We start from the raw sequence: 25787 nt of genomic DNA, 5'->3' as shown, positions 1-25787 counted from the left end.
TTACACAGATGTGTCACAAGCAAAGAGTGACATACAAAATAAGCAATTTCTTCAGTATAACAGTTCCCATGTCTGTGTTACATAGAGTGTACAAGCAAAGTAATGAGCACTGACACTTCTATCCAGCTGCTGGTCGTGAAGTGGCTATTCAACTGGAGCATCACCAGTCAGTCACGGCACTTATGTCCTCTTCACATAGGGCCTGCTGTTGTCTTGTAGTCATCCTGGAGAAGGGTCAGTCAGCGTGCGACTGGCTGACGTCTTCTCACAGCCACCTCTTTTCTATCATTCCCAAATAGCATGCTGGTGCTTGACTTTATGCCGTTACATTGCTCCCCACCAAGGTGATGGACTGTCACTGTATATGGAGCACGAAAACAGTGGGGGAGGCAGCAGGGTGGACACACTAATGGACTGGAAGCTGTGGCTGCAGGGGACGTGAGACTTCCAGTCATACCCCACTATCTGGCCTGTGCACTGGTGGAAATGTCCCCCGGAAGACATCCAGAAGGGTACATGTCCACCTCCTGAGGCCCATACCACAATGTAGAAGGCGTTGGCTACTGCGGCATTTGTGGGTCCAGCTCCATTGGTAGGACGAGAGCAGGCAGAGGCGGCAAAGGCTCCATCTGGATGAGGTTGTCCTGTGGTGTTGTGATGACACCTTCTGGCAACTGCTGTGGCCACACTGTCCTCGGGATCTGTGAATCTGGGGGAAGAGATACAGAAGGATAACTATGCACATGGCAGTGGCGAATTTTATTGTGATGTCGGTGCTGCAATCCGTCTGGGCCTGAAATGAGATACATGCATAGGCCAATTCGACAAAGGATCTCGCCTTGCACCCACCATCTGCTGCTGCTAAAAACCCCGTAAAACACAAAATCATGCAGTTCGAAGCGATACTTCCAGCCTTCTTTTGATTCTGATAAAATGTTCCACTTCACAGTTCGACTGTGGATGGAATGGTGCACTAGTTAGGTGCTGTATGCCATTCATTCTGTATTCACAGAATGATTCAAATTCATTTGATGTGAACTGAGAACCATTGTCCAACACTATGAGTTTAGGCAAATTTTCAAAGGAAACAATTGAGGACAACACCTAAAAAGTGCTATGTGACGTCGTTGAGTTCACTGGCACAGCAAAAGGAAACTTGCTATAAAAGTCAACCCAATCAACCAACGAGTGTTCCAAAAAGATCCCACAAAGTCTATGTGCACACATTGCCATTATGATTGTGACTTAGGCCAAGCAGAAAACATTTGTGGCTGAGCAAACTGATTTTCAACACATGCATGGCACTGTGACATAATCTGTTCTATTCGAGTGTCCATACCCAGCCAAGTGCAGTGTCGACATACTAACTGTTTCATACAAACAATCCCCCAGTGTCCTTGGTGAAGTAACTGCAATACTTCTTTTTGCAAAGCTTTGGGGATCAGCACATGTGACTGTCCACTGTCATTTTGAACAAGAATCACTCCTTTCTGTATAGCGAGGCTATGCCGACATGCAAAGTATCAGCGCGCTACTGCAATGAGTCAGGCCAAGGTGTGCGAATATACACTCCTGGAAATGGAAAAAAGAACACATTGACACCGGTGTGTCAGACCCACCATACTTGCTCCGGACACTGCGAGAGGGCTGTACAAGCAATGATCACACGCACGGCACAGCGGACACACCAGGAACCGAGGTGTTGGCCGTCGAATGGCGCTAGCTGCGCAGGATTTGTGCACCGCCGCCGTCAGTGTCAGCCAGTTTGCCGTGGCATACGGAGCTCCATCGCAGTCTTTAACACTGGTAGCATGCCGCGACAGCGTGGACGTGAACCGTATGTGCAGTTGACGGACTTTGAGCGAGGGCGTATAGTGGGCATGCGGGAGGCCGGGTGGACGTACCGCCGAATTGCTCAACACGTGGGGCGTGAGGTCTCCACAGTACATCGATGTTGTCGCCAGTGGTCGGCGGAAGGTGCACGTGCCCGTCGACCTGGGACCGGACCGCAGCGACGCACGGATGCACGCCAAGACCGTAGGATCCTACGCAGTGCCGTAGGGGACCGCACCGCCACTTCCCAGCAAATTAGGGACACTGTTGCTCGTGGGGTATCGGCGAGGACCATTTGCAACCGTCTCCATGAAGCTGGGCTACGGTCCCGCACACCGTTAGGCCATCTTCCGCTCACGCCCCAACATCATGCAGCCCGCCTCCAGTGGTGTCGCGACAGGCGTGAATGGAGGGACGAATGGAGACGTGTCGTCTTCAGCGATGAGAGTCGCTTCTGCCTTGGTGCCAATGATGGTCGTATGCGTGTTTGGCGCCGTGCAGGTGAGCGCCACAATCAGGACTGCATACGACCGAGGCACACAGGGCCAACACCCGGCATCATGGTGTGGGGAGCGATCTCCTACACTGGCCGTACACCACTGGTGATCGTCGAGGGGACACTGAATAGTGCACGGTACATCCAAACCGTCATCGAACCCATCGTTCTACCATTCCTAGACCGGCAAGGGAACTTGCTGTTCCAACAGGACAATGCACGTCCGCATGTATCCCGTGCCACCCAACGTGCTCTAGAAGGTGTAAGTCAACTACCCTGGCCAGCAAGATCTCCGGATCTGTCCCCCATTGAGCATGTTTGGGACTGGATGAAGCGTCGTCTCACGCGGTCTGCACGTCCAGCATGAACGCTGGTCCAACTGAGGCACCAGGTGGAAATGGCATGACAAGCCGTTCCACAGGACTACATCCAGCATCTCTACGATCGTCTCCATGGGAGAATAGCAGCCTGCATTGCCACGAAAGGTGGATATACACTGTACTAGTGCCGACATTGTGCATGCTCTGTTGCCTGTGTCTATGTGCCTGTGGTTCTGTCAGTGTGATCATGTGATGTATCTGACCCCAGGAATGTGTCAATAAAGTTTCCCCTTCCTGGGACAATGAATTCACGGTGTTCTTATTTCAATTTCCAGGAGTGTATTTTAGCAAAATGTTCAAATTTGAATGAGCTTCCATGGCCTGAGGAATTTTCCTATAATTCAGAGGAAATGACTGAAGCAATTCAGAATTGTGAGCATTGATGTGACAACAAGATGCAGCAGAAGCATCAAAGTCTGTATCAGGGTCAATCAGAAGACGTGAAAGTGCATTTGCATTACCATGTTGAGCTGTTGGACGATACACTCTCTCATATTGTTATTGAGACAACAACAAAGGCCATCTTTACAATTTTTGGACAGTTTGTACAGGAACCAGCTTCATTGGATAAAACGAGGACTGCAGTGGCATGTGATCCATTTACTAAGTAGAATTTTCTGCCATACAAATAGTGGTGGAATTTGGTGACACCATACACAATAGCCAATCTTTCTCTATTTGTGAATAGTTACACTGAGATCTGGACAGCACTTTTGATGCAAAAGCAATATGCCTGTCTTTATCACCAAATCTGTGCAAAAGCACTGCACCATTTCCATAGCACTGCACCATTTCCATAAGCGGAAGCGTCAACTTGCAACACAACAGGTAGGTCAAGATAAAAGTGTACCAAGCAGTGATCACTGAGAAATACATCTTTATATTTTTTAAAAGTTTCTTGGCGCTCATCTATCCAAACAAAGGGGATGTTCTTATGATGAAATTGATGCAATGGAGCTGCGATTTGTGTAGCATTTGATATGAACTGAACATAATAGTTCATTTTCCCTAAGACTGACTGCAATTCTGTGACGTTGTGAGGAACTGGCAGGTCCTGTATGGCTAACAAATGTGACTAAAGAGGATGTACACCTTGACTGTTTATGACATGACCAATATACAGCAACTCAGGTTTAAAATTGTCACACTTGTCCAGTGTACATTCTAGTCCTGCATCAGATAACACACGAAACAAACTACACAAATTTTCAGTGTGTTCTTCAGGTGTATGACCTGCTACAACAGTATCATCCAAATAGTTTGAACAGTTTGGTACTTGAGCAGTCAGCTGTTCCAAATACTGTTGGAAAATGGTGGGTGCAGAAGCACTGCCAAAAGGCAAATGCAAATATTTAAACAAGCCCAAATGAATGTTCACGACACATGTTTTGAGATGCTTCGTCTACTAGTATTTGAAGATAGGCATCGCACAAATCAATTTTTGAAAAGTAATGACCAGTGCCTAATCCATTCGTGAGATCCTCTGGGGTGGCAATGGATAATTATCAATCACGGTTTGTAGGATGACTGTAGATTTAAAGTCAACACAGAAGCGAATGTGAGCTGAAGGTTTGGGGAGCAAAACCAGTGGACTTGCCCATTGACTAGCTTGTATGGGCGCAATAGCTCCACTATCTTGCAATTCTTTAAGTTCAGTGGACACTTTGTCCCATAATGCAATGGGAACAGTTCTGCCCAGCAAAATTTCGGCTGAGCATTGTCTTTCATAGTAATATGTGCAATAAAATAACAAAATTGTTAGCCTTGAATAAAGCTTCAGAAAAAGTTCAGGGAATTTCTCCAGCAAGGTACCTACACTGTCTTTGGCACTGAATGCAGTCATTGACAACAGTGTTTCCTGAATGTTAACACCAAAAAAATAAAATAAATCAAGGCCAAATATGTTCTCACAATCGCATGATTGTAGCACATGAAAGTCATAGTTTGCGTACACAAGTGATACATGGCAGGCAAAGTACATTTTCTGAGAACAGGGATGACTTGTCTGTTATAAGCTGTGAGGTGTGTGCTACTTTTAGAAAGGTGTGGGGAGCCTAACAGTTCATATGTGTCACGATTCAGCAATGCAACAGAGGCACTCATGTCCAACTGAAATTTCACATGCTTCCCACTTATATGCAATTGAACAAAAAGTTTGTTGGACTGGCATAGCACTGAAGAAAGTGTTTGCTTGCTAGTTTTGCTAATGACTGCAGCAGGCTTTGAATACACTGCATTGATTACGTGAGTGGGCAGAATTCTTTTGTTTGTTCCGTTGCAAACATACGGATTGTACGTGACCTTCCTTGCTCCAAGTGCAACACTGTGCTTGTCTGGGTGGGCAGTCTTGGCATTTGTGCCACGAATAGCACCAAAGGTATGACTTAATTCTATTTGCCAGGTTGGTTGGTTAGTTTAAAAGAGAGGGGAAGGACGAAACTGCTAGGTCATTGATCCCTTGTTCCAAATAAAACAATGCCACAAGAATGAGAATAAAACAAGCGAGACTGACAACACAAAACGAAGAGAAAGGGAAAACCACAAGGATGAACAAAGGGCGACAAACACTTAAATGGACAAAAGGGGACAAGAAAACCACAGAAACACAATAAATAGGTAGAAGATATTAAAACGACAAAGCAGATTACAAGATGCCAGCCACTCTGCAGCACATTAAAACCTCCACCCTAAGAGCACTAGGGTGGAGGACACAGAGGGACAAAGGACATGCGCTAAAACTTAGATCAAATGATAAAACCCACCCTCAGGTATAAAAAGTATAATTAAATCACCCGATAAGGCATTGTCAGATAAAATAAGTGGCAACGAGTCCGGTAACCGAAGATTTCGTCACAGGGCAGTCAAAGTGGAACAGTGCACCAGAATATGGGCCACTGTCAACCGGGTGCCGCACTGACACTGAGGCAGGCCTTCACGGTGCAGGAGGTAGTTGTGCACAAGCATGGCCCATGTGGAGCCAGCATAGAACCACAGAGTCCCTGTGATAGGCCCGCATGGAGGACTGCCACACATTCGTAGTCTCCTTAATGACACACAGTTTGATGTGGTTACTAAGACTATGCCATTCCGTCTCCCAAAGCCGGAAAACCTGGTGGCACAAAAACAAACGCAGGTCAGTAATTGGAATGCCAATCTCCATAAGTGGTTTCCGTGTAGCCTGTTTGGCCAGCCTGTCAGCAAGTTCATTGCCTGCGATTCCGACATGTCCTGGGGTCCACACAAACGCCACTGAACGACCGGACTGTTCCAGGGCATAAATGGACTCCTGCATGGTTGCTGCCAGAGGATGATGAGGTTAGCACTGGTCGATAGCTTGTAGGCTGCTCAAGGGGTCAGTACACAGAAGAAATGACTCCCCAGGGCCTGAACAGATGTGCTCAGGAACACGAGATATAGCCATCAGCTCTGTAGTGAAAACACTGCAGCCATTTGGCAAGGAATGCTGTTGAATATGTCCTCCATGGACATATGCAAAGCCGACGTGACCATCAGCCATCAAGCCTTCGGTGTAAACCCCTTCATTGCCTCGGTACATGTCAAGAATCGAGAGGAAATGACAGCGGAGATCTGCGGGGTGAACTGAGTCCTATGGGCCGTGCGAAAGGTCCAGGCAAAGCTGCGGCCTGGGTGTAAACCATGGAGATGTATGTGAATGGATCTTGGGTATAGGTGGTAAAGGCAAGGACTCCAGTTCAGACAGAAGGGATTGGACGCGAACTGCAATTGTAAGCCCTGACCTGGGCTGCCGATGCGGGAGATGAACCACCATTTGTGGGAAAAGGCGATGGTAATTTGGTTGAGCAGGAGAACTACAAACGTGTGCAACGTAACTGGCGAGCAGTTGGGCATGCCTGACCTGCAATAGAGGGACACCAGCCTCTGCCAGGACGCTGGTCACCAGACTCGTCCTAAAAGCTCCCACCACTAGTCGAACGCCACAGTGGTGCACTGGCTCGAGTATACACAATGCTGAGGGCGCCGCCAAATCATAAACCAGACTCCCATAGTCAAGGCAGAATTGAACAAGGGCTCTCAGAGCTGCAGCAGCATACAGTGGTTTGCACCGCAGTTGGTGTTCCTCAGGCAGCGGAGGTGCTGCCAGCACTTCCGCTTAAGCTGGCGAAGGAGAGGAATCCCAGTTAATTAGGCGTCAAAAACCAGTCCTAAAAATTGATATGTCTCCACTACAGTGAGGGAATCATCAGTAAGGTAGAGTTCTGGTTCCGGATGAAAGGTACAATGCCGACAGAAGTGCATAAAACATGACTTTGTGGCTGAAAACTGGAAGCCATGGGCTAGAGTCCATGACTGTGCCTTGTAGATGGGTCCCTGTAGGCACCTCTCAGCAACACCAGTACCAGATGGAGCAGTACGAAATGCAGAAGTCGTCTGCATACCGGGGGGGGGAGGGGGGGGGGGGGTGAGACGGATGGCCCTACAGCTGCTGCTAGACTGTTAATGGCCACTAAAAATAGAGATATACTCAATACAGAGACCTGCAGGACCCCATTCTCCAGGATATGGGGGGGGGGGGGGGGGGGGGACTATGGGAGGCGCCAACTTGGACACGGAAAGTACGAAGCGACAGGAAATTCTGGATAAAAAACGGAAGCGGGCACCGGAGACACCACTCGCATAATGTGGCAAGGATATGATGTCGCCAGGTGGTGTCATATGCTTTTCGTAAATCAAAAATGACGGTAACAAGGTACTGGCGTCTGGGGAAGGCTGTTCGGATGGCGGACTCGAGGGACACAAGATTATCAGTGGTACAGCGACCCAGGCGGAAACAGCCCTGGCATGAAGCCAGTAGGCCACGTGACTCCAGGACCCAAACCAACCATCGACACACCATACATTCCAACAGCTTACAAAGAACATTGGTGAGGCTGATGGGCTGATAGCAGTCCAAATCAAGCAGGTTTTGGCCGGGTTCGGGGACTGGTATTATGGTGCTCTCCCGTCAGTGCAAGGGAAAGATGCCATCGCACCAGATCCAGTTGAAGATCACAAGATGTTGCTTGTAGTCAGATGAGAGATATTTAATCACCTGACTGTGGATCTGATCTGGCCCAGGAACTGTGTCAGGGGAATGTGCAAGGGCACTGAGGAGCTCCCACTCTGTAAATGGGGCATTATTGGGTTCACTGTGGCGTGTAGTGAACAAGAGGACTTTCCCTTCCATCCATAGTTTGAGAGTGCAAAAGGCTGGGGAGGGGGGAGGGTGTAATTCTCCAACGCAGAGGCACGAGCACAGCGCTCAGCAAAGTGCTCAGCAATCGCGTTTATGTTGGTAGATAACATGCCAGTTATGTTGACACTGGGAACACCTGTTTGGGTCTGGTACCCAAAAACTCGTTTGATCTTTTCCCAGACTTGGGAAGGTGACACTCCTGTTTCTGTCTTTTGATAAGCTGACAAATGTGGGACCGAAGCTGTTTAAAGTCTATGATGTGCTCCAGGGAATGGTGTCGCTTATGCCTCTGTAGAGCTCTCTGATGCTCCTTAATTGCCTCAGCGACTTCCGGTGACCACCAATGGACTGTCTTTTGCCGGGGGCACCCTGAAGAACGAGGGATCACGTTTTCCGCCGCAGAAATGATCATTGTAGTTACCTGCTCAACCACCACATTGATGTTACCATGTGGGGGAGATTCAGCGGTGACAGCACAGGTGAAAGCATCCCAGTCTGCCTTGTTTAAAGGCCATCTGTGCAGTCATCTGTGGGCCTGACGCTGGAGCAGTGACAGGAAGATGGGGAAGTGGTCACTACAACACAGCTCGTCATGTGCTCTCCAGTGGATAGATGGGAGAAGGCCAGGACTGCAAACCGAGAGATCAACGGCCGAATATGTGCCATGTGCCACACTGAAATGTGTGGGGGCACCTGTATTTAAAAGGCAGAGGTCGAGTTGTGACAGTAAATTTTCGACATCTCTGCCTTGACCAGCAAGCACAGTGCCACCCCACAAGGGGTTATGAGTGTTAAAATCTCCCAAAAGTAGGAAAGGCTTAGGGACTTGATGAATCAGTGCAGCCAATGCATTTAGGGGTACTGCACCATATGGAGGAAGGTATACGTCTCAGACAGTCATTTCCTGCGTCATCCTTATCCTGACAGCCACAGCTTCAGGAAGGATTTGAAGTGGCACAAGTTCACTGCATATTGAGTTCAGGACATAGACACGAACTCCACCTGACACTCTGTTATAGTCGCTATGGTTCTTGTAATGCTGGGGACCAGATTTCCTGGGGGGCATTGCAGAAAGCAGATGTAAAGCTTAAGAGTTGCTGTAGCTCAGCCAGGTGGTGGAAGAAACCGCTGCAATTCCAATGAAAGATGATTTTATAGTCAGGCTGGGAAGGCATGAAGAGTGCAAGGAGGCAGGTTATGTCTCAGGGTCACCTACTGCCACCAATTGTGTATTTGTAGCCATTGTGATGGTGGATGAGGTGTCAGTGAGATCCAGGTCCACAGGGGATGCTAAGATCTCCACTGCACCCTCAGATGCAGAATTGGTAGGGAGTGGTGGTGCTGCGGCCACCAGAGAGTCCTGTTTCTTAGCAAACTTCTTCTTAGTTTGCTTGCTGTCTCACTTCCCTTTAGGAGTTTGCTGGAAAGCTGTCTCCAAAGCAGCTTTAGGCACGGAGGAAGACCATGAAGCTCTTCATTCAGCAGCTTTTGGCTCCTTGAGCCACTGGCGAGTGTCCGTCGTGGCACAATTGGAGACCTTGGGAGAGAGGGCCCCAAGGGACCCCTTCTGCACAACACAAGAGGGGCCGAAGGAGGCTGTTGCTTCTCTGGCAGGGGGGAAGAGACCAATATCCCCTGCGTTCAGGGGGGCCTTGATCCCGAAGTAGGTGCTTTGGGAGCAATGGAGGAAGATTTGCCTCCTACCACAAAGGGGGCAGATGTATTCTGGTGGCTTAGAGGGCCCACTGTTCGTGGCACAGAGTGAGGAACCACTGGCACTTGGGATAGCAATGGTGATGTAGCTGCAGCATATGTTGACATCAGCTGAATGGGGTGTAATCTTTCAAATTTACGTTAATTCTCTGTGTAAGTCAACCGGTCCAGGGTCTTGTACTCCATAATTTTCCAGCCCTTTTGGAGTACTGGTCAGTCTGGTGAGCAGGGAGAGTGGTGCTCTCCACAGTTGATGAAAGTGGGAGGAGGCGCACATGGAGTACGTGGGTGCAGTGGACATCCGCAGTCTCGACATGTGGCACTGGAAGTGCAGCGGGAAGACATGTGCCTGAACTTCCAGCACTTAAAGCACTGCACAGGGGGAGGGGCATATGGCTTAACATCACAGCAGTAAACCATCAACTTGACCTTTTCATGCAATGAATCACCCTCAAAGGCCAAGATGAAGGCACCGGTAGCAACCCTGTTGTCTTTGGATCCCCTGTAAATGCGCCAGGTGAAATGAACACCCCACCACTCTAAATTGATGTGGACTCATTGTCAGACTGCAAGAGGAGATCGCAATGGAAAATGATCCCGTGGACCATGTTGAGGCTTTTATGGGAAGTGATGGAAACAGGAATATCACCCAGCATGTCACAGGCGAGTAATACTCGGGATTGGGGTGGGGATGCTCCTCAAGGTGTTCAATGAAAAATTGAGGCTTCATAGGTAGAAAGGAGTCCCCATCAGTTCTGCTCCAGACTAAAAACCGAGGCGAATATGGCTCTGTCCGTTCTGTAGCCCTACATTCTTCCCATGATATAGTGAGGGAGGGAAATGGTTTAGGGTGATACCTGTTGGCACTGTACTCGATCCTGCCCTTCTCAGAGACTACTGGGGCCATACGGTCACCAGCAAGAAATGACTTAGTCCACTTCACTGGGGGTCATCCACCCTGATGCCACCCACTCTGATCAGGGGCTCTCCCCACAGGCACCACCCAGCCACAGCAAAGGCCAACTGGCATGATGGCCATTGCCGGGAGTCCTGATGCCCCAGGAAGGCAGGCATCTACTCCTCAGCATACATAGGGAGTTTACAGCTCAGGCATCAGCAGTGTGATCCCTCTGTTGTCAGAAGGCTACCACCAAATGGGTAAATGACAGCCCCACCACAATGGACTGGCTACCATGCTGGATATTGGGTGCAGAGAAATCCAATATTGTTACAGGGTGAAAGAGGACAGGAGACAATGGAAGAAGATGACATACTCCGGAAAGTGTCCACACCCAAATAGTTGAATCGCTGGTGGAGATGCCAAGCCATGACAAGAGATTCAGGAGATCGAATCTAAGGGCACTATGGATAACTCATGCACCACATAAGGCATCATTCCCCATATGGCCTGCACTTTGTAGAATTTTGAAAGTGGCTGGTCAAACTATAGAAAGGGACCTCAACTCATAGGGCCGAAAAGTGTGAGACTCCTTTTAGTCACTTCTTACGACAGGTAGAAATACCTCGGGCCTATTCTCACCCCAAGACCCACAGGGGATCTATTAACCTGTTTAGAGAGCTGTTTACATGGCATGGTGCACATGAACTGTTTCTGCCTAAAGAGCCAGTCATGAGCAAGGGACGACTCAACCTGGCTGCTCAAATTTATCGGCGAACACGGTACCTGAATCATACTCATCTTGTATTTGCATGTGTTAAAATGATGGATATGAGTGTTTCAAAATCTGTTCTCTAAGTCTGACATCAGTTACATTGTACACGATCGCATCACATAACATAACATCAGAATATAAAGCACCACAAGCACATTTGAATTTGCATTTCTTCGTCATACCCATCAAATCTGTTACACACTGACGATAAGTTTTTTCTGACCTTTTCTTGTAATGAAAGAATGGTACCTAGCTGCCACTACATTCACTTGTTGGTCATAATACTTAGAGAATCTACAACCTGATCATAGGAAAGTTTACTCAGAGTGGCATTAGGGAACAATTTCTGAATGAAGCAAAAAACTGCGCTTCCTACTGTTGGTAAAAAGTAATGTAGTTTCACAGTAACTGGTACTTTCGTCTCTGTGGCAATTTCAAAGCCACTGTAAATGCTCAATGCCTTATCGACACTTACCCTATGCTTCGACCTGAAGAATTGTTCACTAAACTTCCTGGAGGCCAGTATTTTTCTAAACTTGACCTGTCAGAAGCTTATCATCAACTTCCTCTCGTCGCTGCTTTCCGGCAGTTTCTGGTCCTTAACACGCCTTTCGGCCTCTACCAATACCAACGATTGCCATTCGGGGTTGCCAGCGCCCCTGCTTTCTTTCAGCGATTCTTGGAACAATTATTGTTCACTGTCCTTGGGTGTATAAATTACCAGGACGACATTGTTGTCACTGGCTCCACCACTGATGAACATCTTCAAAATCTCCGCACACTTTTTCATGTCTTAGAGACAGCCGGTCTTAAGTGTAATCTTCAGAAATCAAAATTTTTCTGCATCTATCACGTACTTGGCGTTTCAACTCTCTCGGGATGGTATTCATCCACTTCAGCAAACTGTCGCTGCGATCGATGCCCTTCCTCGCCCTACATCTGTTAAGGAACTGCAGGCCTTCTTAGGAAAAATAGCATACTATCACAGGTTTTCACCGTCTGCTGCTTCGGTGGCTCAGCCATTGCATTGCCTGTTGCATAAAAACATGCCTTTTCACTGGTCCTCGCCATGCGATGTGGCTTTCCAGAAATTGAAGACTATGCTGAAACAGGCCTCATGCCTGGCTGCTTATCGACCTGGCCAACGTCTTGTTCTTGCCACGGACGCCTCTCAATACGGGGTTGGTGCAGTCCTTGCGCACTGTTTTTCTGACGGTTCTGAACAACCCATTGCTTATGCCTCCAAAATGCTCACGGATGCCCAACAAAAGTATTCTCAAATTGAAAAAGAAGCTTTGGCCATTATTTATGCTCTTCATAAGTTTGGTGTTTTTCTCTATGGATCCAAATTTCATCTTGTTACGGATCACAAACCACTTGTTTCCTTGTTTCATCCATCAACATCACTTCCCGACAAGGCTGCACACCACCTCCAGCGTTAGGCTCTTTACTTGTCTCGTTGTAATTATGAGATTCATTTCCGGTCGACGGCTCAACATGCGAATGCTGATGCACTGTCTCGCCTTCCCATGGGTCCTTATCTGGCATTTGATAGGGACAAACTTTTGTGTTTCCACCTGGATGTTGCCAAGCAGCGGGTTGTGGACGGATTCCCCATCACTGGGGACCGGCTGGTGGCTGCTACGGGTTCTGACCTTACCCTCTCCCGGGTTTTACGCTGTATTCAGAAGGGTTGGCCAGATCGTCCATCCGCTAAGACTTCTGATCTTGCGGAACTACTACACTTTGCGTTACCGCCTCACTGCTAGGGATGGTGTTATCCTCCTTTCCACCGAAAATGCTTCTCCGTGTGTTGTGGTACCTGCGTCTTTGCGTGCTTTGGTCTTGCGCCTCCTTCACCAAGGGCACTGGGGTGTCTCTCACAGAAAATTTCTGGCGCGCCGTCATGTGTACTGGCCCAGCATCGACTCTGAAATTGCACACATGGTCGCTGCCTGCGGCCCTTGTGAGTCACAGGCCACCACCCTGAAGTCATCTTTGTCACTGTGGCCTTCACCTGAGAAGCCCTGGGAGCGTATTCATGCTGACTTCACGGGACCTTTTTTAGGTACAACTACTCTAACTTTCCTTTCATTGTCTGTTGCACGTCGCCTACCACCGCAGCAACCACCAATGCCCTAGCTCACATTTTCTCTTTGGAAGGCCTTCCCTCTACTCTTGTCACTGATAATGGTCCACAATTTGCCTCTTCCGATTTTTCGGATTTTTGTGCCCGTCATGGCGTCATGCATGTCACGGCCCCTCCGTTCCATCCACAGTCAAACAGTGAGGCTGAACGACTGTTCGCACATTTAAAGCTCAGATGAGGAAACTCCTGACTTCTTCTGCTGCTGATGATGCCCTTCTCCAATTTCTGGCTTCTTACCGTTTCACCCCCATGGGCGACGACAGCCCGGCTGCGCTCTTACACGGCCGACAGCCCTGCACGCTACTTCATATTCTGCGGTCTTCCACTTCACGTCTGCGGGTGCCTTTGCTTGACCGGTTCACCGCCAGCTACCTTGTATGGGTATGGGGATATGGCAAGCGGCAAAAATGGAGTCCTGGCCGCATCTTACGACACCGTGGCCAACGCCTGTATGAACTCCAGACGGACACGGGTGTTGCAGTGCGTCATTCAGACCAGCTTCAGCCTCGTGTGCCGACGACGCCTGTTCCGGATGCCACTACACCACCATCAGCTCTACCTGATGCTCGGGATCCTGGAATCTCTCATTGCTCACAACGCAGTCCTCTCACCATCATATCGGTGCCAGCACAAGAACTGACGCCAACAGGAGACATGCCCATGCAGGAACCAGATGACCATCATCTGTCGGAGCAACACTACTCGCCTCCTTCTTCCACGGACGCGGACGCATCACCCATGTCTCCTGTTATAACAACCGGACTTGCCGCAATGGGCAGATTGGTGCACGGGGCCCCAGCAGATTCGACCCCCACGTCTCCTGTCATCTCGACCCGTTATCATCGGGGACACTTCCGTCCGTACGGGAAGCCTCCTCCTCAAGAATTTACGGCCAGTCAAACAACACCTATGTACGTTAGCAATCTATGGGCCACCTCCATCAAGACCTGTGCAAAAACTTCAAAGGGGGGGGGGGAAAGTGTTGTGACTCGCCGATCTTTCAAAGTGCCACTGTGCAGTTACGCACCTCCTCTACACACGGTGCTGTATGTCAGCCATGCAGCAGCAGTGCCACCTAAGTGGCCAGCCAGCCAGCGGCCACTAGACTCGGACTCAATTTATGATTTGACTGTTAAAGTGACACACGTCTTACTCTGTTTACTTGATCTGTGACTTTCATGTATTGCGTCGTCCTTGAAATATATTTGTTCAACTTGAAGTTATAACACGACCCCTCACATGGTTCCATTGCTAGCAGTTATCTTTGCAGACATGTACAGCTGTGCCTGCTGTAATAAAAGAAGTGATGATTGACATAGATCAGCATATGAATCCTCTTCTGCTAATCACTCCTTATTCACAGTGTCTTCATCCAAACTTGTGTCATGTACATAATTATCATCTTCGTCAGTGAAGTCAATTTCCAATTCAACTTCATAATTTTCTTTGTTTTCCACTTACTCTGTCTAATGTTTGCTGTAATCTGTCATTCTAACCACATATGTGTAATGCAAACATGGAATATTACTTTAGTATGATTGACTGCTTTAATACTACCTATGTATATATTGTTTACTGACACACTCTATACCCTCATGAGTTTGTCACAGTTGGATCAATGAAGTAAGAAATAAATAAATAAGAGATGTTCATCAGAAAGTCTACGCTGATGACACATGTTCGAAAACGTGCTTTGTGGACAAAAAAGATATAAATTATGGTTGACTGGAATTTCCATGTGCCAAATTGCAACACTGAGAAGCAAATGCGCTGCATGACTGCTGACTGTTGCCACTCCATTGTTGGATGATCTACATACATTAAAAAAGGAAATTACAGTGGGTTCGAATTGACCCCTTCCGCCATTCTAGGTATATTGAATGAAATGTTGAAAAATATATAAGTATTCTGCAAATCCTAATACATGACTGCAAAGAGGAGAAAAAAATTAGGAAAATTCATTTGATTTTGTTAATGAAGTAAATAAATCAGATACGACAATGAAGGAAAAAATATGACAGCTGTCTTTTGACCACTTCCACTGTTTTACTGTCAAATGTCACACTGCACAGTACAGTTGGTTTAATGTGGAACTCACACCATAGCTATCATATTGCAATTCTTCTGTAATTTGTAGCTGAATCCATTTACGTTATGACATTTTCAGCACCATATAGTGGGAAAATTTTCATAAATTTTTATTGTTTCCATCACATTTCTGTAATAACTTCAAGTTGAACAAATATATTTCAAGGAAGACGCAATACATGAAAGTCACAGATCAAGTAAACAGAGTAAGACGTGTGTACACTTTAACAGTCAAATCATAACTGAGTCCAAATCTAGCGGTTGCTGGCTGGTTGGCTGCTTAGGTGGCGCTGCTGCTGCATGGCTGGCAGACAGCGCCGCATGTAGAGGACGTGCGTAACTGCGTGGCGGCACTTTGAAAGATGCAACAGGTGATGCAACGGCTGAGCCACCGAAGCAGCAGATGGTGAAAACCTGTGATAGTATGCTATTTTCCCCAAGAAGGCCTGCAGTTCCTTAACAGATGTAGGGCAAGGATGAGCATCGATCGCATTGACAGTTTGCTGAAGCGGATGAATACCATCCCGAGAGAGTTGAAACCCCAAGTACATGATAAATGCCAGAAAAAATTTTGATTTCTGAAGATTACACTTAAGACCGGCTGTCTCTAAGACATGAAAAAGTGTACGGAGATTTTGAAGATGTTCGTCAGTGGTGGAGCCAGTGACAACAATGTCGTCCTGGTAATTTATACACCCAGGGACAGTGAGCAATAATTGTTCCAAGAATTGCTGAAAGATAGCAGGGGTGCTGGCAACCCCGAATGGCAATCGTTGGTATTGATAGAGGCCGAAAGGCGTGTTAAGGACCAGAAACTGCCGGGAAGCAGCGTCAAGAGGAAGTTGATGATAAGCTTCTGACAGGTCAAGTTTAGAAAAATACTGGCCTCCAGCAAGTTTAGTGAACAATTCTTCAGGTCGAGGCATAGGGTAAGTGTCGATAAGGCATTGAGCATTTACAGTGGCTTTGAAATCGCCACAGAGACGAATATCACCATTTGGCTTAGCAACAAAAATGACAGGAGAGGACCACTCACTGGAAGTGACAGGAAGCAAGACCCCTGAAGCAGTGAGACAATCCAGCTCCCGTTTGACCTGATCACAAAGGGCCACAGGAATGGGTCAAGCCCGAAAAAACTTGGGCCGAGCAGTGGGTTTGAGCGTGATATGAGCTTCAAAGTCGTTTCCATGGCCTAACCCGGGACAAAAAAGGGACGACAATGTCGTCAACAAGGAATCCAGTTGAGAATAAGGAATAGCATCAGAGATGATATTGACAGAGTCATCTATGGAGAACCCAAAAACACGAAAGGCATCGAAACCAAAAAGATTCTCCGTGTTACTGTGGTCGACCACAAATATGGGAACAGTGCGAACGACAGATTTGTAAGATACCTCAGCATCAAATTGTCCCAAGAGAGAAATCTTCTGTTTATTGTAAGTCCGTAATTGCTTAGTGACAGGTGACAGGATTGGAGAACCCAACTGAAGATACGTCTGAGAATTGATGATAGTGGCAGCAGAACCAGTATCCACCTGCATGCGAACATCTTGACCAAGTATTTGGACAGTGAGGAATAACTTCCCTGAAGGGGAAGAAGTATAATTGACAGACAACACAGAATCAGAATCAGTGTCATGTTCATGAACATAATATATGAGGTCGCATTTGCAAACGGATGACACATGACCCCTTTTTTTTGCATTTGTGACACACGGCCCAACATTGTGGACAATCTTCTCGTGAATGTTTCGTAAAACACCATGGACATGAAGGAAGTTGCCGTGGGTTTTGCTGTAGTTTCTTAGAGGTTTGTTTACGGCTAGGCCGAGGCTGCGCTTGGGAGCGTACTGCGGCCACGTCGGCCGGCGGGGACACGCCACACGCTTCGTCAACAGTGCACAGAGGTTGTATTCCCCCGACGTCACCCCAGGCCTCTATTTGCACTCCAGCAATGCGAGGAATTTCAAAAGACTGAGCGATGGATAGGACTTCATCTAGAGTCGGATTTGCCAACTGAAGGCACGTTGCCAAACTTCTATGTTGGGCGCCGATCGGATAATAGCATCCCGTGCCATGGAATCGGCGTAGGACTCTTTGTGAAATTCAGTAACAAATTGACACTTTCTACTGAGGCCGTGAAGTTCAGCAACCCAAGTGCGATAGGATTGATTTGGTAGTTTTTGACAACGATAAAAGGCAACACGAGAGGCTACCACATGCGTATGCTTTTGAAAATAGGCGGACAGAAGTGAGCACATTTCAGCAAAGGACAAAGACGCAGGATCTTTCAAAGGAGCCGATTGTGACAACAACCGATACATTTTAAGTGAAATCCATTAAACGAACAGATACTTACAAGTTTGTTTGTCCGCGACATGAAATGCCAAGAAGTGCTGTCAAAGACGTTTTTCGTAATCAGACCAGTCTGCCGCCGTCTCGTCGTAAGGAGGAAAAGTAGGTAGAGACAACGGCGAGAGACGCACCGCATTTGATGCCGCGACGAAATCACGAATCGCATTTGTGAGAAGCGTTTGCTGTTCTGTAAGACCTAGCAATAGTTGCTCTAAAGTAGCCATGGAAACATGTGGATCAATGATGGAAAAGAAAAATCGCTACCTCATCACCAATTGTAATAACTTCAAGTTGAACAAATATATTTCAAGGAAGACGCAATACATGAAAGTCACAGATCAAGTAAACAGAGTAACACGTGTGTAAACTTTAACAGTCAAATCATAACTGAGTCCAAATCTAGCGGTCGCTGGCTGGTTGGCCGCTTAGGTGGCGCTGCTGCTGCATGGTTGCCAGACAGCACCACATGTAGAGGACGCGCGTAACTGCGCGGTGGCACTTTGAAAGATCAGTGAGTCACAACAATTTCCCATTTCTTTGATAATATTCCATTCAAATTTGACATCGTTCTGAGTAGCTATTCTTTTTTTATGGCATTTTGAACCTGGAACTTTAATTATAATCACCCTGTTGTATGAAAATAAACATAAGTCTGATATGACCTGCTGATGACAAAAAGGGAAGAGGACACATACTTTCATAGGGCCAATCCACAGAACAACTTATAGGAAGCTACAGTGAGCATACTGTTACCTTCTCATAAACATGTATAACGAGTGAAATTGTTTGCAAATCTGTGATGAGGAGAACAAGTAAGACATGATGTTCATCACTTTATTAATAAAGGTATTACCTAACCAGGTAGCTGAGCATATTAAAGCAGCCCTTCTGGGATGTGAGGTGGTGAGCTTGATCCAGATTTAATCTGACTTGTGGATTAATGATGAGGGCTGCTGAGTAGGCCAGACAGGATGTGGTTTTTAGACTGTTTCCCACATCCAACGAGGTAAATGCTGGTCTGGTACGCACATTCTGCCTCAGCTACATGCTATGCAAACTTTTAGCAAACATTCTTACACTTGAACATAAATTTAGATGCAGGTGATAGGTGGGGTACACCAATTCTATCTTGGTTGGGGGGGGGGGGGGGGGCATTTGGAAGGGCATCTGGCCAACACTTACCACTAACATTGCTCAAACACTTATAAATACTGACCCTGTAGAAGAAATGTGAAAAGGGAAAAGAAGAAGAACAAGAAAAGTAAAGCTATTAACCCTTTAACAGCTCTCTTGTAAGTAAGTTAATCCTTTTTTGTGGAAGGTGTAAACACTCTCCACAGGAGTGTTGCAATACATCTCTTTTAGACAAATGCAAGGAGATTTTACCTGCATTTGTATCCTCGCTCCTTCCATATGGATCTCGATCCTGTTCGTGTTCAACGGTAACACTGGAACAATCTTATTAATGTAGTCTAGGTATCATTCTCCCCTTTACTTTGTGCTTAGGAACCTGTTGCAGTTGGGGGAGGAATTTGCAGAACTCTTAAGAGATTTCTGGGAAACCTCTAAAGCCATTCAACTTGTATTTATTGAACTGTGTTCAGCATATGGTAAAACCTCAATTCTGCAATTGCACAATTTATGCCCTGGTCTCTTTGAAGTACCTTTCTACAATTTTAAGCTCTTTCATAGTTGACTGTTTATTTCTAGATGGGAACACACTGTTTTATATCATTCATGTGATAGTGGAGGAATTTGCTCAGTTTTATTTTGCTCAACATTTTATTGGAGAAGATAGAGTTCTTTCAATGGATACATATTTTGTTAGTATATGTACATATTTTACTACTCAATCCAGAATACTCTGTATTGTTGAATTCAATGTGGAAGACTGTACCTTATAATTCCTTTTCATGTGCACTTTGATGGGTAAGTTTTACCTCTTTCATCTTCTGCCTTACAATATAAAACAACTATCCAATTAAAACCACTATCTCTACTTTACACTGTTAATTACTTGGACAGTTAAAACAAGTAAGCTACGTTCTCTTCTATATTTATGTAGGAATATACTGTATTTACTTGACGCTGCATGTCAAGACAATATGGTCACTGAGCTAGAACAGTTTGTCGTAATACAAGCACAGAAGAAACAGGCACAAACAGATGACACATGAAATTAATATGAAGGGAAAAAGTGCAAGTACTAAGACTGGTTGCTTACAGGCAGAATAGAATAAAATGCAAAAGAATGAATGGGAGATCGAAATAGTAGTAATTGTTCCCTGTCACTCAAGGAGAAGGAAGGCTAACGCAAAACAAGGAGATGATATAAATAAGAAAAAAGAAGTGAAGATTAGGTTTTAACATCCCATTGATGACCATAAAGAAGGATAATGTCTGGGGAAGAAACAAAGTATGAAGACGAAAATATAAGAAAGAATTCTGTAAAAATTCAGATGGCAGTAATCACATCAACAAAGAGTCTAAAACACAGTATGCATCTACTAAACATTTTAAAAATGTAGGAAACCTCAAGTACGCAGCTGGGATGTTCAACAGAAAGTAAGCAATTCAGTAGACATTAGAGGAGGTCTGAAGGAAGAAGCGCAGACGGAGATATGGAAGCATCTGATCCTGCCCGTCTGCTTTGACCCATGACGTCACAAATATGGCGGAAACGACCATAAACCACGATTCCAATATGGCGCATATAAAGTAGTTACGTACACATTATGAGGACGAAAATACATCGAAAAGCAAACATACACACATTCCACAAAAAGTCTGACACTAACGGGACAGGCGCGGGAAATAGGGGGTTTCTGGGTGGGGACAAACTAAATATAAACAAATTTAGACACCCACCCCCTTACAAAACCACGCAAAACGAGGAAAAAACCAACATCACAAAACTCCCCAAATACCACTAAACACAATATTATCTGGAATCGGACACTTCCCTTGACCTATATAGCTCAACAGCAGGTCCCGATCTCATAAATTAGGACCTAACACTTCCCTTGACCTATCTAGCTCAAAAACATCTCCCGATACCAAAACCAACATTCCCAGCCACACATTGGGATCGAACACTTCCCTTGACCTGTTATCCTTACAACATCTCCACATACAGCCGTTCCTAGTCCGAGATGCCGGAACTTTAAGTAAGCCTCATTTCTTCACAGCATACCGAACACTTCATGACTTCATCCAAAAATCCGAATAGCTGAAGAAATTTTATTAGAGACAATGCACTGTCCCCCATCGTAGCTGACAACCAAAAACTGTTGACCCTGTCAGTCATATCCATACCTACCAAAGACATAAAAAAGCAATTTACCAAAATTCACACGATGCCACACTCGCAAACTAAACCAAAAACATCACCTAACACACCACCAGAGAGCACCACCGATTGCATCAAAACGACACCTACAAACACGCCTCTCTCACTAACTAAATTCCGCGCCATCGTGACGTCATACACAACAACAGCCTTATGTCACAGGTCAAAGCCGACGGGTGGGATTGGACGCTTCAGTCAACTCGCACAGACTGGTAAATCATGATTCATGGAGTTACAAATTTCTTGATAGTAATTAAAGCACCGATTGTATGAGACAGCATGTCACATTAGTAAAAATGCATCACTTGCTGACAAGATAGAAGAGGACAAACCATTCCATCCAGCTAAATGTCAAAAAACTAATTGAGACTCTTGCTGTCTCAGAGTAATGCTTGTAGTACAACCATACTTGTATGTGTGACTACATACTGGTGTGACTGTGCTATAAAGAGTAGTTTATAAACAAAAGTGAAATTTTATAAACTTTATTTATTTGTGTAGTCAGACCACATTGGACTACTGCAGCATTGGAAGACCTAGTGACAGGAACAACCAAATGAAAAAACAATTGATTCAGTTGGTTACTGGAAAACAGTCATCTAATTTGGTTGTAGTTTCATGTGTCAGCAGAATTATTCATTCATTATTTTGAGCAAAACTACTCTATGTGAGCAAACAAATGAAAACAATTTAATCAGTCGGTTGTAGCTTTACGAATTGATTGGACTAAACATTCAGTCTTTTGAGTGAAACCAGTATGTGGGAGCAACCAAATGAAAACCGTCAATGCAGACCAGCATATTCAGTTCTGAGCAGACACATTCAATCAATTTGCCATTGTTAAAGCATTATTGTTGTGTTGTACCCTGATGGAGGTTGCAACATACATACATGAATCCCTCAGTTAGACAGCAAGTGGTGTGGGATTTTTCAGATCCACCAATGCTTTGGCACACTACAGGCTTCATGCAAAGGAATAAGTTGACAACAGGGTTCAGGGTTTAGCTGAAGTTTATCAGGTCTCTATGGTTGGAGACAGCATACAAACTCGGGTATAAGGCTAGGGAGGTACAAATGAAGAAATGAGCTTCTGGTTTGGTACCTTGGTCTGATTTTATTGCTTCTTCCTGAGCTTACGTGAACATGCTGAAGAGCACAGTCACTGGGTCACAATTTTAATGAGTGGAGAACATAGATGAGGCTTACTAGACACTCAAATTACCAGAACAAATAGCCTGCCTGCCCTATCACTTAGACTAGAATCATGAAAGGGAGCCAGTTTCTTATTGCTCAAATTGAACCCTCAGGTCCTGTATACATCACACTGTAAATGACAATAGTCATAGCTACAAGTAAGCCATGATAGACAAACTACCCACAGATACGTACAGGCAAGAATGCAAGTCTTTCTTAGGGGACAAGCTTAATTGAATACACGTATTTCCCTTGCATAATTCTCTGCTGTCAGTTGATGGTCACCCAAGACTCATCTGCTGTCAGGAACTCTTGAATCAACTCCGTCCTGCTCGTCAACTGGTGGCATCTTTATACTGTGTTGTGGTTGTTTGCTTATAGATGGTACGTGATCATGTCACATTTTTACCCACAATTTGCTACCAGCCAGCTTGAAATTATTGGTTTCTTAATGCTCGTCACCTCATACTGATATCGCTAAAGTTTCAAGCACTGTACATCTCTGCCTAGGTTTCCAGACTGTAATTGTTAAAATTGTTACCAAGATGACTTTTTTGCTGGGAATCCTTTCATGATTTAGTCATTACTCATTTCTTAATGCTTGTGACCTCATATTTGTCTGATGAAAGCATTAAGCCCGATGCATCTCCATCTAGGTTTCCAGGCTTTCCTTGTTAAAATTCTTACCCAGACAACTTATTATATTTTTGTTGATCATCCCTCTATGAGTCACTTATTACAGTTGACTGAACTCTGTTATTGCCTCTCACACACACAGAATTTAACTTTTACAAGCTTTCGGGGCCAGTGGCTCCATTTTATGGCAGAAGAGTTGGAGAGGAAGGAAGAGGGGTGAAGGAAAAGGACTGCAGAGATGTAGGGAAACGGGTATAGTTCAGAAAAGTCACCCAGAACCTCGGGTCAGGGTAGACTTACAGGACGTGATGAGAAAGAAAGACTGATTGTTGGGGACTGTAACGGGCAAGATTTGAAAATCTGGGAGCTTAAAGATGGAAGACAGGGTAATACACAAGACAGAGATTACTACGAAAACATCATGCATGCCTTAACAAAAGTGAAAAGCTAAGTGCACTGTATGTAACTGAGGTGGCAGGCAGGACAGCAAAAAATAAACAAGCCAGAAAATGGAAGATGTAGAAAACTAAAATGGAGTGAAGAAAGGACAAGTTACAGGAAAGAAATGCTGAGATGGAAGGAATTAATGTAAATTAAGACCAGGTGGGTTGCGACAACCAAGGACATGTACTGCTAGTTCCCACCTGTGGAGTTCTGAGAAACTGGTACCTGTGTGGTGCAACAGGCGCAGAGATCACGACTGTCATGTTGTACAGCACACTCTGCAACAGGATATTGTTTGTTGCCTGTATACACCCTCTGCCTGTGTCTATTCATCCTGACTGATAACTGGGTAGTAGTCATACCACTGTATAAGGCTGAAGAGTGTTTAAACAACATCTGGTATATGGCATGTGTTGTTTCACAGGTGGCTCGCCCTGTGATAGTATATTTTTGCCAGTTACATGGTGGGAATAGGTGGTGGTAGGAGGGTGCATAGGGCAAATCGTGCAGCGGGGACAGTCACAGGAGTAGGAGCCACAGGGTAGGGAGATGGGTGCAGAAGGAGCATAGGGTCTGACAAGGATATTGCGGAGACCAGGTGACGAAAAGCTATTCTAGGTGTGGCTGGCAAAATCTCACACAGAATGGATCACACTTCAGTCCATGATTTTAGGAAGTCATGGCCTTGGCGAAGAAGCTGATTGATACATTCAAGACCAGGATAATACTGGGTGACAAGTGGAGTGTTCCAAAGTGTGACATACAGTATTTGCAAGGATGATTCATATTATGAAACTATATTAACTAAAAAAATTCAAAGAAAATTAATTAATGATGAAACATTTTTCTTGCTAAGAAAATACTTCCAATAAGTTACAGTATATGGTTTAAAAGCAAGTGAGTAAATCACTAAACAATTAAAAAAATGTATCTTATATGATTTGTCCTCATGTCACCTCAGCATTACCAAAATAGAATTATCGGTGGTGGGTGTAAACCAACAGGAAAAGGAGAAGAGCTTCAATAAATTTAAACAGAAAAGTAATTGTTAATTTATTTAAACATAGATTTATAATGTAGTACCAATTACTAAGCTGTTTTAAAAAGTCCCAATTGATTGAAAGTAGAATGAAAAAGTCATATCCATCTTTGGTTTGCAGCTCCTTGTATTGGCCGTGTTTGCAGTTAACATTTTTGGGATTTGAGGTCCGCCTGTTATGCAAAACACCGTTTTTCTCAGTACCCAAACATGTTTCGGCACCACTGTGCCATCATCTGTGGGTTTTCGTTTTTATTTATTCTGCAATGTGAACATTTTTGTTACATGATTATAAAATTAAGTGCATTTTTAGTTCAAACAACAGATCGTTTCTTTTTGTAAATACCTTTACATTTGGTGAGCATGAATTTACTGGACCACTCTTGCGTTAATTATTACAGGTAGCTTGTCATCTGCAACCAAACCATGTTGATGAGAAAGTTTTTTGCTGAGAGTTAACCTATATTCTAGAGTGTAATTTAGTTTTTTGCGCCTATTTTCGTACTTACTTACGTTTTCGTGTGACAAGCACTTCCATTCTCCGCATCATGCTGAGATGTTGTGATGCATACGTAACTATAGCAAGTATTTTTCACAAATTACGTAGTAAAACGCTTTTCACTACACCAGAACACAGTGTGATTGTGTTTTGTTGTGTGTCCCAGCCCAGTCAGTGTTCATTTGTTTTCCAGAGAGTTTGGCGCCAAATTTGAATTTTATTTGCATTTTATCTTTGTGTGTGTTTCTTAGCTGTCCTTGTTGTCTTTTATATGGTATTCCTATTTGTGTGCAAATGGTGCGTCTTTGCAGATTTTAGTGTATTTATTTTTCGTACGTGTGTGTGTCTGTGTGTGTGTGTGTGTGTGTGTGTGTGTAGGCTTTATCTGTTTGTGCTGTTTTCATTTGTAAAGTTCCTTTTAATGTGTTAAATAGTGTGCCCTTGCAGAGTGTAGTGTATTCGTTTAAGACCTGTTTTCCTTCCACTATTGCCTTCTTTATATGGAAGTTTTCCTCAATGGTCAGTTTGCTGTATAGGCTGTGGCTGGGTTTTAGCATTCTAAGTCTGTTTCTATTGTGGTTGGGTGGTGGTTGTTGGCTATAAGGTGGTCAGCAAATGTGCTATGGGAGCTGTTGCTTTTTAAAGCTCTGAGATGTTCTGAATATCTTGTTTTGAGTATCTGCATGTTTGTCCTATGTATACTGACTGGCAAGTGTTGCATGTG

At 45.2% G+C, this 25787-nt stretch overlaps 1 long non-coding RNA gene across 2 annotated transcripts; it reads right to left on the bottom strand.

The window, feature by feature from the left end:
- Positions 1-25209, bottom strand: LOC126470592 (uncharacterized). Of its 2 annotated transcripts, XR_007586260.1 has the most exons (4): positions 25078-25209; positions 24911-24977; positions 24609-24825; positions 1-709 (listed from the first exon to the last, which is right to left on the bottom strand). It is a non-coding gene; the product is annotated as an uncharacterized LOC126470592 (long non-coding RNA). The 2 variants fall into 2 exon arrangements; XR_007586259.1 differs by lacking the exon at positions 24609-24825.
- Positions 25210-25787: the final 578 nt, after the last annotated feature.

The sequence above is a fragment of the Schistocerca serialis genome, chromosome 3 (genome assembly GCF_023864345.2).
Source record: "Schistocerca serialis cubense isolate TAMUIC-IGC-003099 chromosome 3, iqSchSeri2.2, whole genome shotgun sequence".
NCBI classification, from domain to species: Eukaryota; Metazoa; Arthropoda; class Insecta; order Orthoptera; family Acrididae; genus Schistocerca; species Schistocerca serialis.
This window is presented reverse-complemented; position numbering and strand designations above follow the sequence as displayed.